This window comes from Pristiophorus japonicus, chromosome 7 (assembly GCF_044704955.1).
Source record: "Pristiophorus japonicus isolate sPriJap1 chromosome 7, sPriJap1.hap1, whole genome shotgun sequence".
NCBI classification, from domain to species: domain Eukaryota; kingdom Metazoa; phylum Chordata; class Chondrichthyes; family Pristiophoridae; genus Pristiophorus; species Pristiophorus japonicus.
This window is the reverse complement of record NC_091983.1, coordinates 181,543,462-181,556,014: the sequence shown is the minus strand read 5'-3', so window position 1 is coordinate 181,556,014 and position 12,553 is coordinate 181,543,462.

Here is a 12,553-nt window from a genome sequence, read left to right as displayed (position 1 = left end):
CTTCTGAACTCCAACGAGTAAAGACCCAGTCTACTCAATCTATCATCAGAAGGTAACCCCTTTATCTCCGGAATCAGCCTAGTGAATCGACTCTGTACCCACTCCAAAGCTAGTATATCCTTCCTTAAGTAAGGTGACCAAAACTGCACGCAATACTCCAGGTGCGGCCTCACCAATACCCTGTACAGTTACAGCAGGACCTCCCTGCTTTTGTACTCCATCCCTTTCGCAATGAAGGCCAACATTCCATTCGCCTTCCATTGGCATAGTCGACATGGATCCTCGACTATGGTCTGGAGGGCCAGGACAACAAACTTAGTGGTGCCTCTCTGGGCGCATTGCTCAACTGAGCACACACGCGGCATTGCAGTACACAGGACTCTAAGTCAGAGTCGATACCGGGCCACCACACGTGGGATCTGGCTATCGCTTTCATCATTACTATACCTGGGTGTGTATGTGGAGACCCGAGATGAATGTCTCCCTGTCCTTTTTGGGTAGCACTATGCGGTTACCCCACAACAGGCAGTCTGCCTGAATGGACAGCTTGTCCTTTCACCGCTGGAACGGCTTGATTAGCTCTTGCATTTCAGTGGCAATGCTGGCCCAGTTCCCATGCAGTACACAATTTTTTACTACAGCAGAGGATCTTGGCTGGTCCAAGTCCTAATCTGGCGGGCCGTGACAAGTGATTTATCATTTTCAAACGCTTCCATGACCATCAACAAGTCTGCGGGCTGCGCCACCATCAACAAGTTTGCAGGCTGCGCATTTGCCAACCCCGTGGTGGGCAATGGTTGGTATAGTTATACGCTGATAGCGCAAGTGCCCATCTTTGTTTGTGGGCTGAGGCATTAGTATTTATCCCCTTGTTTTCAGCCAACAGGGATATGAGGGGCTTGTGATTGGTTTGCAGCTCAAATTTGAGGCCAAACAGGTACTGATGCATTTTCTTTATCCCGAACACACACGCTAATGCCTCTTTCTCAATCATGCTGTAGGCCCTCTTGGCCTTAGACAAGCTCCTGGAGGCATAGGGGACAGGTTGCAACTTCCCTGCAATGTTAGCTTGTTGTAATACACACCCGACTCCATATAACGATGCATCATGTGCTAGCACAAGTCTTTTACACGGGTTATACAATACAAGCAGCTTGTTGGAGCATAAAATGTTTCTGGCTTTCTCAAAAGCAATTACTTGTTTTTTTCCTCATACCCAGCTCTCACCTTTACGCAATAACACATGTAGGGGCTCTAAGAGGGTGCTTAACCCTGGTAGGAAGTTACCAAAATAGTTGAGGAGTCCCAGGAACGACCGCAGCTCTGTGACGTTCTGTGGCCCGGGCGCATTCCTGATAGCCTATGTCTTGGCATCTGTGGGCCGAATGCCGTCCGCCGCGATCTTTCTCCCCAAAAACTCCAATTCTGTTGCCATGAAGACGCATTTCAACCTCTGCAGCCGCAGCCCTACGCGATCCAATCGCTGGAGGACCTCCTCCAGGATTTGTAGGTGCTCGACAGTGTCCCGATCCATGACCAATATGTCGTCCTGAAAAACCACTGTGCGTGGTACCGACTTGAATAGGCTCTCCATGTTTCTCTGGAAGATCGCTGCAGTTGACCGAATTCCAAACGGGCATCTGTTGTAGGTGAACAATCCCTTGTGCGTGTTGATGCAGGTGGGGCCCTTCGGAGACTCCTCCAGCTCCTGCGTCACGTAGGCCGAAGTCAGGTCGAGCTTGGTGAACACCTTGCCTCCTGCCAGCGTCGCAAATAGGTCGTCTGCCTTGGGTAGCGGGCATTGGTCCTGTAGCGAGAAACGATTAATAGTTACTTTATAATTGCCGCAAATCCTGACCGTGCCATCACTTTTGAGTACTGGAACAATCGGGCTGGCCCACTCGCTGAATTCCACTGGGGAGATGATGCCCTCGCATTGCAGCCTGTCCAGCTCGATTTCCACTCTCTCCCTCATCATGTGAGGTACGGCTCGTGCCTTGTGGTGACTGGGTCATGCCTCTGGGACCAAGTGGATCCGCACCTTCGCCCCGGAAAAGTTTCCAATGTCTGGCTCAAAAAGGGAAGGAAATTTGTTAAGAACCTGGGTACCTGAGGCCTCATCGACATGTGATAGCGCTCGGATGTCATCCCAGTTTCAGTGGATTTTGCCCAGCCAGCTCCTTCCAAGCAGTGTGAGGCCAATGCCCGGGACAATCCAGAGTGGCAGTTCATGCACCGTGCTCTCGTGGGTGACCCTGACCATGGCAATGTCCAGGACAGTGATAAGCCCTTTGGTGTACGTTCTCAGTTTCGTATAGATGGGGCTCAGGGCTGGTCTGAGTGCCTTGTTGCACCACAGTCTCTCAATCATCTTTTTACTCATGAAGGATTGGCTAGCACCAGTGTCCAGTTCCATGGCTACGGGTAAGCCATTTAATTTTACATTTCGCATTATAGGTGGACATTTCGTTGAACATGTGTGCACCCCATGTACTTCAGCATCTGCCTCCTCTCTCTGAAGCTCGAAATTGCTTTGGTCCACCAAGCTCGTTGGAGGTGCCCATTGTTCCAAAGCTCTTGCAAACATACCCTTTGAAGCGGCATGAATAGGCTGAATGGAAGCCTCCACAACGCCAGCAAGGTGTGAATTGCCTTGCATTCATCCTTTGTTGCAGACTCTGAGTCATCTGGGTCACCCGAGGCCTGCTGGCAGTTGCAGACTCGTGGTTTCTGTCCTGTACATTTCTGCTCGCAAACACAGTTCTAATTAATTTATGAACATTGCTAGCACTTGTGTGCTGAGAGATTTGTTTGCTGTTATCACTGGTGGACATAAACGCCTGTGCTATCGCAATGGCCTTACTGAGGGTTGATGTCTCTACAGTCAAAAGTTTTCGTAGGATGGTCACGTGGCCAATGCCCAGTACAAAAAAGTCTCTGAGCATTTGCTCCAGGTAGCCATCAAACTCACATTGTCCTGCAAGTCCTTACCTTCAGATCGCTGGTACGTGTAGAACTGATACCTCGCCATCAGCACGCTCTCCCTCAGGTTAAGATGCTCCAGAACCAGTGTACACAGCTCCTCATACGACTTATCTGTGGGTTTCACCGGAGCCAGAAAATTCTTCATGAGGCTGTAGGTCGGTGCACCGCTGACCGTGAGGAGGACCGCTCTCCTTTTTGCAGCTCTTCCTTCTCCATCCAGCTCGTTGGTACTAGTCTAACTGGTCAACATAGGCTTCCCAGTCCTCACCCTCCGAGAGCTTCTCCAGGATGCCCACAGTTTGCTGCAGCTTTGCGTTGGATTTGTGTACTCGTCGCCAGTTGTTGTGTTCCTAACACAGATGAGACTGCATACAGGGAGGTTAAAGTAACAGTGACCTCAGTCTTTATTAAGACACTCCAGAGTAAGTAACAGGCCTTAGGGGCCGGCTTATATACAGTGCTCCCAACGGATGCTGGGATCCCTTGGGACTTCAGGGGATGCGCTCCCTGATGGCGGAACATGGGAGTGCATGCTTTACAAATACACAACAAACTCCCTCTCCATTTTGGCATCAATTTTATACAGTGAAACCTGGCCCTACAAACACTCACAAATGATGGGCAAGCGTAAAACAAGGACATTTCATAACAGCCTAAATATTTTTACATTATAAAATGTACAAAAGGTACTCTGAAATGATGGACACTAGCAAATTATGGATTCAATGTAACATGCCCTATTTACTTAGTGTATTTTACACCCTTTTACATGGGACATGGGCACCTGTAAGGCCTTTCTCCTCTTCTCTCTCCACCTGTAAAGCTTTTCTCCAGCATTGTCACCGGTGCCTAACTACAGGGGGCTGATTACAATTAAGTTTCCCCGTGTCTAATGACCATGGTGGAATGGTTAATAACAGATTTGTTTGCAGGAATATATATTTACCGGGTAAAGTTCATCAACTGATGACTACCTACGTACAACCTGGCTAAAACTACATACAGTACACTGACCATTTAGAAAATATAGGCACCTGCAAAAAACGACCAGCTCAGTGTCTGTAATTCACAGGTTGTGTTGTGTTTGGCACATGGTGCTTTGGATTACAATCAAATTAAAAGCTTGGCAGAAATGCATAAAGTCTATGGAGAGTAAATAGCTGAGGCACACTAAGCAATTTTGTTACAGAGCATTATTTGTTAAAGTGCATAGGTTTGCACACGTCAGTGTCTTTGCATAGTATATTGTAGAGCAAGGTTAAGAATGATTTACAGCTGAGGCTGCAGTTTTGTCCAGCAAAGGAAATATACTCAAAGCTCACATACTTCCAATCAAGCCTCAGTTCCAAAGAACCAAATAGAGCTTAAGTGCAGATACCGTAGCTGACTGCAGGATCCACGTATGAGTTCAGGAGATCAGAAATGACAGTTGGATGGACATCCAGCTCCCTTGAAAACTAAGCACGCTGCTTCACATAGTACAGGCCCTGAGACTTTGAGGCATATTTTCTTGTGTGTGTATAATGAGCCTGAAATTCCGACATCCCCGGGCCTTTACAAAGTTTCTACGGACCAGGGAAGGCATCAGAAAAGCCGGTTTTCAGCGCGCAATGCGCATGTTCTGAAACCAGCTTTTCCGATCTGTCAAGCTGGAGCCAGATCGGGAGCGAGGACATTTGTACATGCAAATTTGCGATATTTATGCATACAAATGTCATCAAAAATCTTGTGCCTGAAAAAGCAGGCGCATAGGCTACTTTTACAGGCGCAAGTGTTTTAAAACACACAAAAACATATAAAAATAAAGTTATGAAAACATATTTTATTGTTAAAAACCCTCCCCACAATGGTAAGTTTATTTTAAGGCATAATTAAAAAAACTTTTTTAAAAATCGGGAAAATGTTTTTTTATAAGACATTAATAACTTTACTTTAAATGAATCTTAAATACGTAGTCTATATTTTCTATTTTTTATTAGTGTTTTGGGTGCTTAGGGGGGTTTCTCATTCATAGTAATTCGAGTTTCGGACTTGCGAAACACCTATTGCACTGAATGAGAATATACTATAGCTGATTGGCTGCCCAGAGCCATGTGACACCAGCTCCAGGCCTGCGCACGTCCCGACGTGCATACGCTGCGATGCGCAGCAAGAGGAGGCCTGTATATCGGAAAGTCGAGCGGGCGCAGCACCTTCAGGTAGATGCGTATTTTTTCTCTAAAATCTAGTCGAACGCCCACGGGAATGAGAAAGCAGAATTTCTGGGCCATTGTTTAACTGGACTGTTATTGTTTTCCAATTATAGCTTAGGAAAACCAGTTATCATTAAACACACAAAGAAAAACATACTCGCCTTCACCTCTGGTAGTAAATTAACTTCAAATTTCATTCGACAAGAATACCACTTTCTTTGAACTCTTTCGAAGTTGAGGAAAGCACTAGTTGTTTCGGTACAAAGAGGTTCAACATTTCCTACGTTAAAAAGCCATTAAAATGATTTTTATCTTCTCTCTTTGTATACAGGTATTAGCACTTTACGAATGGGAGGAAATCACCATCAGGTGACAGTTACAGATTTAGAGGATTCAATAAAAACACATTTGCTTATTAACATACGCTGAACAGTAAAATTCTCTTTTAGTTTTGGAGGAACCCAAATTTAAAATTCAACCATACATTCAATGCTCTAAATTATGGGCCGACTGCAGTGCGGGCAGGTACAGCAGGAATGGCGAGGTCGGGACGAAGGAGCGGCAAGAATTCGTAGAGGGATGTGATTGGGGCCCAGAAGAGTTGAGGACCCAGGGGCAGCACGGGCCAGCCCACACTACGATATGTGTGTGCACTAGGTCTGTGCAGCAGAGCTGGTCTCCAGTCGTCTTGGTTAATCCTTGCCATTGGACCAAGACCTAGCTCTGTCTAGCCCCAAGCACGCGTGGTGGCTGGGGTGCAGCTGCCACCACACATTAAAAAGTCCACGCACAGGCATCTTCCACCCTTCAGGATGTAGTTCGGGATCCAGAATAGAAACATAGAAACATAGAAATTAGGTGCAGGAGCAAGCCATTTGGCCCCTCGAGCCTGCCCGCCATTCAATAAGATCATGGCTGATCATTCAACCTCAGTACCCCTTTCCTGCTTTCTCTCCATACCCCTTGATCCCTTTGGCCGTAAGGGCCATATCTAACTCCCTTTTGAATATATCTAACGAACTGGCCTCAACAACTTTCTGTGGTAGAGAATTCCACAGGTTAACCACTCTCTGAGTGAAGAAGTTTCTCCTCATCTCAGTCCTAAATGGTTTACCGCTTATTCTTAGACTGTGACCCCTGGTTCTGGAACTCCCCAGCAACGGGTACAGTCTTCCTGCCTCGAACCTGTCCAATCCCGTCAGAATTTTATATGTTTCTATGAGGTCCCCTCTCATTCTTCTAAACTCCAGTGGATACAAGCCCTGTTGATCCAGTCTCTCCTCATATGTCAGTCCTGCCATCCCGGGAATCAATCTGGTGAACCTTCGCTATACTCCCTCAATAGCAAGAACATCCTTCCACAGATTAGGAGACCAAAACTGAACATAAAGGCTCTGTACAACTGCAGTAAGACGTCCCTGCTCCTATACTCAAATCCTCTCGCTATGAAGGCCAACATACCATTTGCCTTCTTCACCGCCTGCTGTACCTGTATGCCAAACCTTAATGACTGATGTACCATGACACCCAGGTCCTATTGCACCTCCCCTTTTCCTAATCTGTCACCATTCAGATAATATTCTGTCTTCCTGTTTTTGCCACCAAAGTGTATAACCTCACATTTATCCACATTATACTGCATCTGCCATGCATTTGCCCACTCACCTAACCTATCCAAATCACCCTGCAGCCTCTTAGCATCCTCCTCACAGCTCACACCACCACCCAGCTTAGTGTCATCTGCAAACTTGGAGATATTATATTCAATTCCTTCATCTAAATCATTGATGTATATTGTAAATAGCTGGGGTCCCAGCACTGAACCCTGCGGCACCCCACTGGTCACTGCCTGCCATTCTGAAAAGGACCCATTTATTCCTACTCTCTGCTTCCTGTCTACCAACCAGTTCTCTATCCACGTCAATACATTAACCCCAATACCATGTGCTTTAATTTTGCACATTAATCTCTTGTGTGGGACCTTGTCAAAAGCCAAATACACCACATCCACTGGTTCTCGCTTGTCCACTCTACTAGTTACATCCTCAAAAAATTCCAAAAGATTTGTCAAGCCTGATTTCCTTTTCATAAATCCATGCTGACTTGGACCGATCCTGTCACTGCTTTCCAAATGCCCTGCTTTTTCAGCTTTAATAATTGATTCCAACATTTTCCCCACTACTGATATCAGGCAACCCGTTTTCTAATTCCCTGAATATCATTGAAACACCTAGCAACTCATCCGCTTTCGGCGTGGAAGCAAGTCATCTTTATTTCGAGGGACTGCCTATGATGACGATAAATTATTGGAGTACATTGCCCAGTCTGTGGAGGGAAACATTGTGCAGTCAAATTTTGACCAGTTTTTTTCACTGATTTTTGTATATTAATCTGGGAATCATTTCCCTCCTTCAGTGGAGCCCTGTGGTGACCAGAAAAGGACCTAACGGTTGAAGTGAATAAGGAGAGAGAAATCGAAACATGACTTCTGCTCGGACTGTCAACGATGCAACTTGACCCATGCAGATGCACCAATGTCAGATATGTTAGGGATATAGAAACATAGAAACAGAGAAAATAGGTGCAGAAGTAGGCTATTCGGCTCTTCGAGCCTGCACCGCCATCAATGAGTTCATGGCTGAACATGCAACTTCAGTACCCCATTCCTGCTTTCTCGCCATACCCCTTTATCTCCCTAGAACTACATCTAACTCATTTTTGAATATATTTCGTGAATTGACCTCAACAACTTTCTGTGGTAGAGAATTCCAACTTCTTTTACAACTACCAAGGAACAGAGAAGATTTTTTCCCCCCAAATTGGCCTGGGTTATTTGATTGATTTTTGCCTCTCCCAGGAGATCACTTGGTTTCAGGTGGGGTGGAGCGTATAAGTTGTGATACACAAGGTATCACAATTGTGTGGGACAGGCTTGATGGACCACATGGTTTTTGCCTGTCCGTCATTGCTCGTATGATTGTAAGATTGCTGAATCCTCCTTTCACAAAATAGGCTGGGATAAAGAAATCCCTAATCCTTTAATGTAATCCTCCAGAATACTACCAGCTTCTCTTTGCAATTTTTAATATCCATCTGATCAGACATTCAGAGACTTCCATTTAATACCTCATCTGAAGAAAGGCATTCCATTTCTGATACCACAACCACAACATTCCCATTATAGCCAGTATCATGGCCATCCAGTGCTGTAGCAGGCGAATAAATCGACTTTGTATCTGCCTCAACCGGTAAACTTCCCAGTTTGTACAAGCAGCTGCAAGATCATTATCAGCATCAGTGGAAACATTATTGCAGGCTACACAATTAACTTTCCTGGATTGATACCAAGATTTCAAATGACATGTTTATTATTTCTATAGTAAGGCTGATATCATCATAGGCAGTCCCTCGGAATCGAGAAACACTTGCTTCCATTCTTAGAATGAGTCCTTATGTGGCTGAACAGTCCAATACAAGAGCCACAGTCCCTGTTACAGATGGGACAGACAGTCGTTGAGGGTAAGGGAGGGTGGGACAGGTTTGCCACACGTTCTTTCCGCTACCTGCGCTTGTCTTCTGCATGCAATCGGCGATGAGACTCGAGGCACTCAGCGCCCTCCCAGATGCACTTCCTCCACTTAGGGTGGTCTTTGGCCAAGGACTCCCAGGTGTCAGTGGGGATGTTGCACTTCATCAGGGAGGCTTTGAGGGTGTCCTTGTAACGTTGTCTCTGTCCACCTTTGGCTCATTTGCCATGAAGGAGTTCCGAGTAGAGCACTTGCTTTGGGAATCTCATGTCTGTCATGTGGACAATGTGGCCTGCCCAGCGGAGCTGATCAAGTGTGGTCAGTGCTTCAATGCTGGGAATGTTGGCCTGGATGAGGACACTGATGTTAGTGCATCTGTCCTCCCAGGCAATTTGTAGGATCTTGCGGAGGCATCATTGGTGGTATTTCTCCAGCGACTTGAGGTGTCTACTGTACATGGTCCACGTCTCTGAACCATACAGGAGGGTGGGTATTACTACAGCCCTGTAGACCATGAGCTTGGTGGTAGATTTGAGGGCCTGGTCTTCGAACACCCTTTTCCTCAGGTGGCCGAACCTTCTCATCAATGTCTGCCTTTGTTGATAAAAGGCTCCCGAGGTATGGGAAATGGTCCACATTGTCCAGGGCCGCGCCGTGGATCTTCATGACTGGGGGTCAGTGCTGTGCAGCAAGGACAGGCTGGTGGAGGACCTTTGTCTTACGGATGTTTAGCGTAAGGCCTATGCTTTCGTACGCCTCAGTAAATACGTCAACTATGTCCTGGAGTTCAGCCTCTGTATGTGCACAGACGCAGGCATCGTCTGCTTACTGTAGCTTGACGACAGAGGTTGAGGTGGTCTTGGACCTGGCCTGGCGACGGTGAAGGTTGAACAGATTCCCACTGATTCTGTAGTTTAGTTCCACTCCAGCGAGGAGCTTGTCGACTGTGAGGTGGAGCATGACAGCGAGGAAGATTGAGAAGTGGGTTGGGGCGATGACGCGGCCCTGTTTGACCCCGGTCCGGACGTGGATTGGGTCTGTGATGGATCAGTTGATAAGGATCACGGCCTGCATATCTTCGTGGAGCAGGCGGAGGATGTTGACGAACTTTTGGGGGCATCCGAAACGAAAGAGGACGCTCCATAGACCCTCACGGTTGGCAGTGTCAAAGGCCTTTGTAAGGTCGAAGAAGGCCATGTATAAGGGCTGGTGCTGCTCCCTGCATTTGTCCTGCAGCTGTCGCGCTGCAAAGATCATGTCCGTTGTACCCCGTCGGGGACAAAATCCGCACTGTGTATCTGCCTCAACCGGTAATCTTCCCAGTGTGCACAAGTAGCTGCAAATTCATTATCGGCATCATTGAAAACATTATTGCAAGCTACAAAATTGACTTTCTTGGATTGATACCAAGATTTCAAATAACATATTTACCACTTCTGTGTCAGGCAGATATAGTGTCACTTTGGCTCAGTAGGTAGCACTTGTCTGAGTCAGAATGACAGTGCCTGTGAAGCCCCAATTTGTGATTTGAGTACATAATCTAGGCTGACACTGCCAGGTGCATCATTGGTGTTGATGTTCCTTTAGATGCGATGTTAAACAGAAGTCTGTTCAGATCTATGACAAAGATTCCATGGCACCATTTGAAGAAGACCAAGAGGTTCCCCTGGTATCCTGGCTAACATTCCTCCCTCAACCAACACCTGCAAAAACAGATTAACTGGTCACTCATCTCATTGCTATTTGCAGGTTCTTGCTGCCTGGAAAATTACATTGAAGCCATGGAAAGCACATAGGATGGATTCAGCCCAATGATACCAAGGATGGGAGACTTGTTATGAGGAGGAACTTGAGAACTGGGGCTATTTCTACTACAAAGAAGGATCATCAATTTAGAATTGTCACAAAGAGCATGAGGAGGGAGGTTTGGAGAAATTTCTTCACACAGCGGGTTGTTGGGAGCATGGAATGCTTTACATGGGGGGGTGGTGGTTGAGGCAGAGGTCAATATATCTTTTAAGGGAAAATTGGATAAATATTTGAAGCAGAGAAAGATACTGAGCTAGGGAGAGACGGTAGGCAATGGGATTACTTTTGGTTTGTTCTAACAAAGAGCCGAGTGGTCTCCTTCTGTGTTATAAATCTCTATGTCTTTATGGCTAATGCATTTGCCTACATAACAAAAGTAATTCATTGGATATGAGTGTTTTGGGATATCCTGACAGGTAATAGGCACTTATAATTGCAAATTCTTTCTGTACTCGTGTTGTACTACTACTAGCTCTATTAAAATAATAGTTGGGCATTTGTGGATGTTCTGCAGTTACATGGGAAAGAATTCAGGAACAGCAAAGAATGCAGCAGATATTTCACTTGAGCTATAAATCCTACACAGAGAGAGAGGAAGTCTAAAGGGGTTTAGCATCTTTGAAAGTAGATAAACTGCCAGGCCCTGACGAAATGTATCCCAGACCATTAAAAGAGGCAAGGGAGGAAATAACAAAGGCTCTGACCATCACTTTCCAATTCTCTTTGGCTACAGGTGTGGTGCCAGAGGACTGGGGGACTGCTACCATTGTGCCTTGTTCAAAAAGGGAGAAGGAGCTAGACCAAGTAATTTCAGGCCAGCCAGACCAGTGGGAAAATTGTTGGAAAAATTCTAGGGACAGTATAAATCATATTTTAAAAAGGCACAAATTAAGGCACACATGGATTTATTCAGGGAAGGTCATGTCTGACTAACTTGATTGAATTTTTCGAGGAAGTAACAAGAAGAGTCGATAAGGGTAGTGCATTTCATGTAGTCTATATGGAGAAGTACCACCAGAGCTGCCTCCGCAAGATCCTGCAAATCCACTGGGAGGATAGATGCATCAACATCAGTTAGTATTCTCGATAAGGCCAATATACCCAGCCTCGAAGCACTGACCACACTCGACCAGCTCCATTGGACGGGCCACATCGTCCACATGCCTGACACGAGACTCCCAAAGCAAGCGCTTTACTCGGAACTCCTACACGGCAAGCAAGCAACAGGTGGGCAGTGGAAATGTTTCAAGGACACCCTCAAAGTCTCCTTGATAAAGTGCAACATTCCCATTGGCACCTGGGAATCCCTGGCCAAAGACCGCCTTAAGTGGAGGAAGAGCATCCGGGAGGGCTCTGAGCACCTCGAGTCTCGCCACTGAGGGCTTGCAGAAACCAAGCGCAGACAGCGGAAGGAGCATGCGTCAAACCAGCCTCCCCACTCACCCTTTCCTTCAACCACTGTCTGCCCCACCTGTGACAGAGACTGTAATTCCCATATTGGACTGTACAGTCACCTGAGAACTCACTTTTAGAGTGGAAGCAAGTCTTCCTCGATTTCGAAGGACTGCCTATGATGATGATGACGATGATGGATTTTAACAAGGCTTTTGATAAGGTCCCACATGGCAGACTGGTCACGAAAGTAAAAGCCCATGGGATCCAAGGCAAAGTGACAAGTTGGATCCAAAATTGCCGCAGAGGCAGGAAGCAAATGGTAATGGTCGATGGGTGTTTTTATGACTGGAAGGCTATTTCCAGTGGGGTTCCACAGGGCTCAGTCGTAGGTGCTTGCTTTTTGTGGTCTATATCAATGATTTAGACTTGAATGTAGGGGGCATGATTAAGAAGTTTGCAGATTATACAAAAATTGGCCGTCTGGTTGATAGTGAAGAAGATAGCTGTAGACTGCAGGAAGATATCAATGGACTGGTCAGAGGCAAAGGGAATACACAATAAATGGTAGGATATTGCAAAGTGTAAAGGAACAGAGGGATCTTGAAGTGCATGTCCATAAATCCCTGAAGGTAGCAGAACAGATAA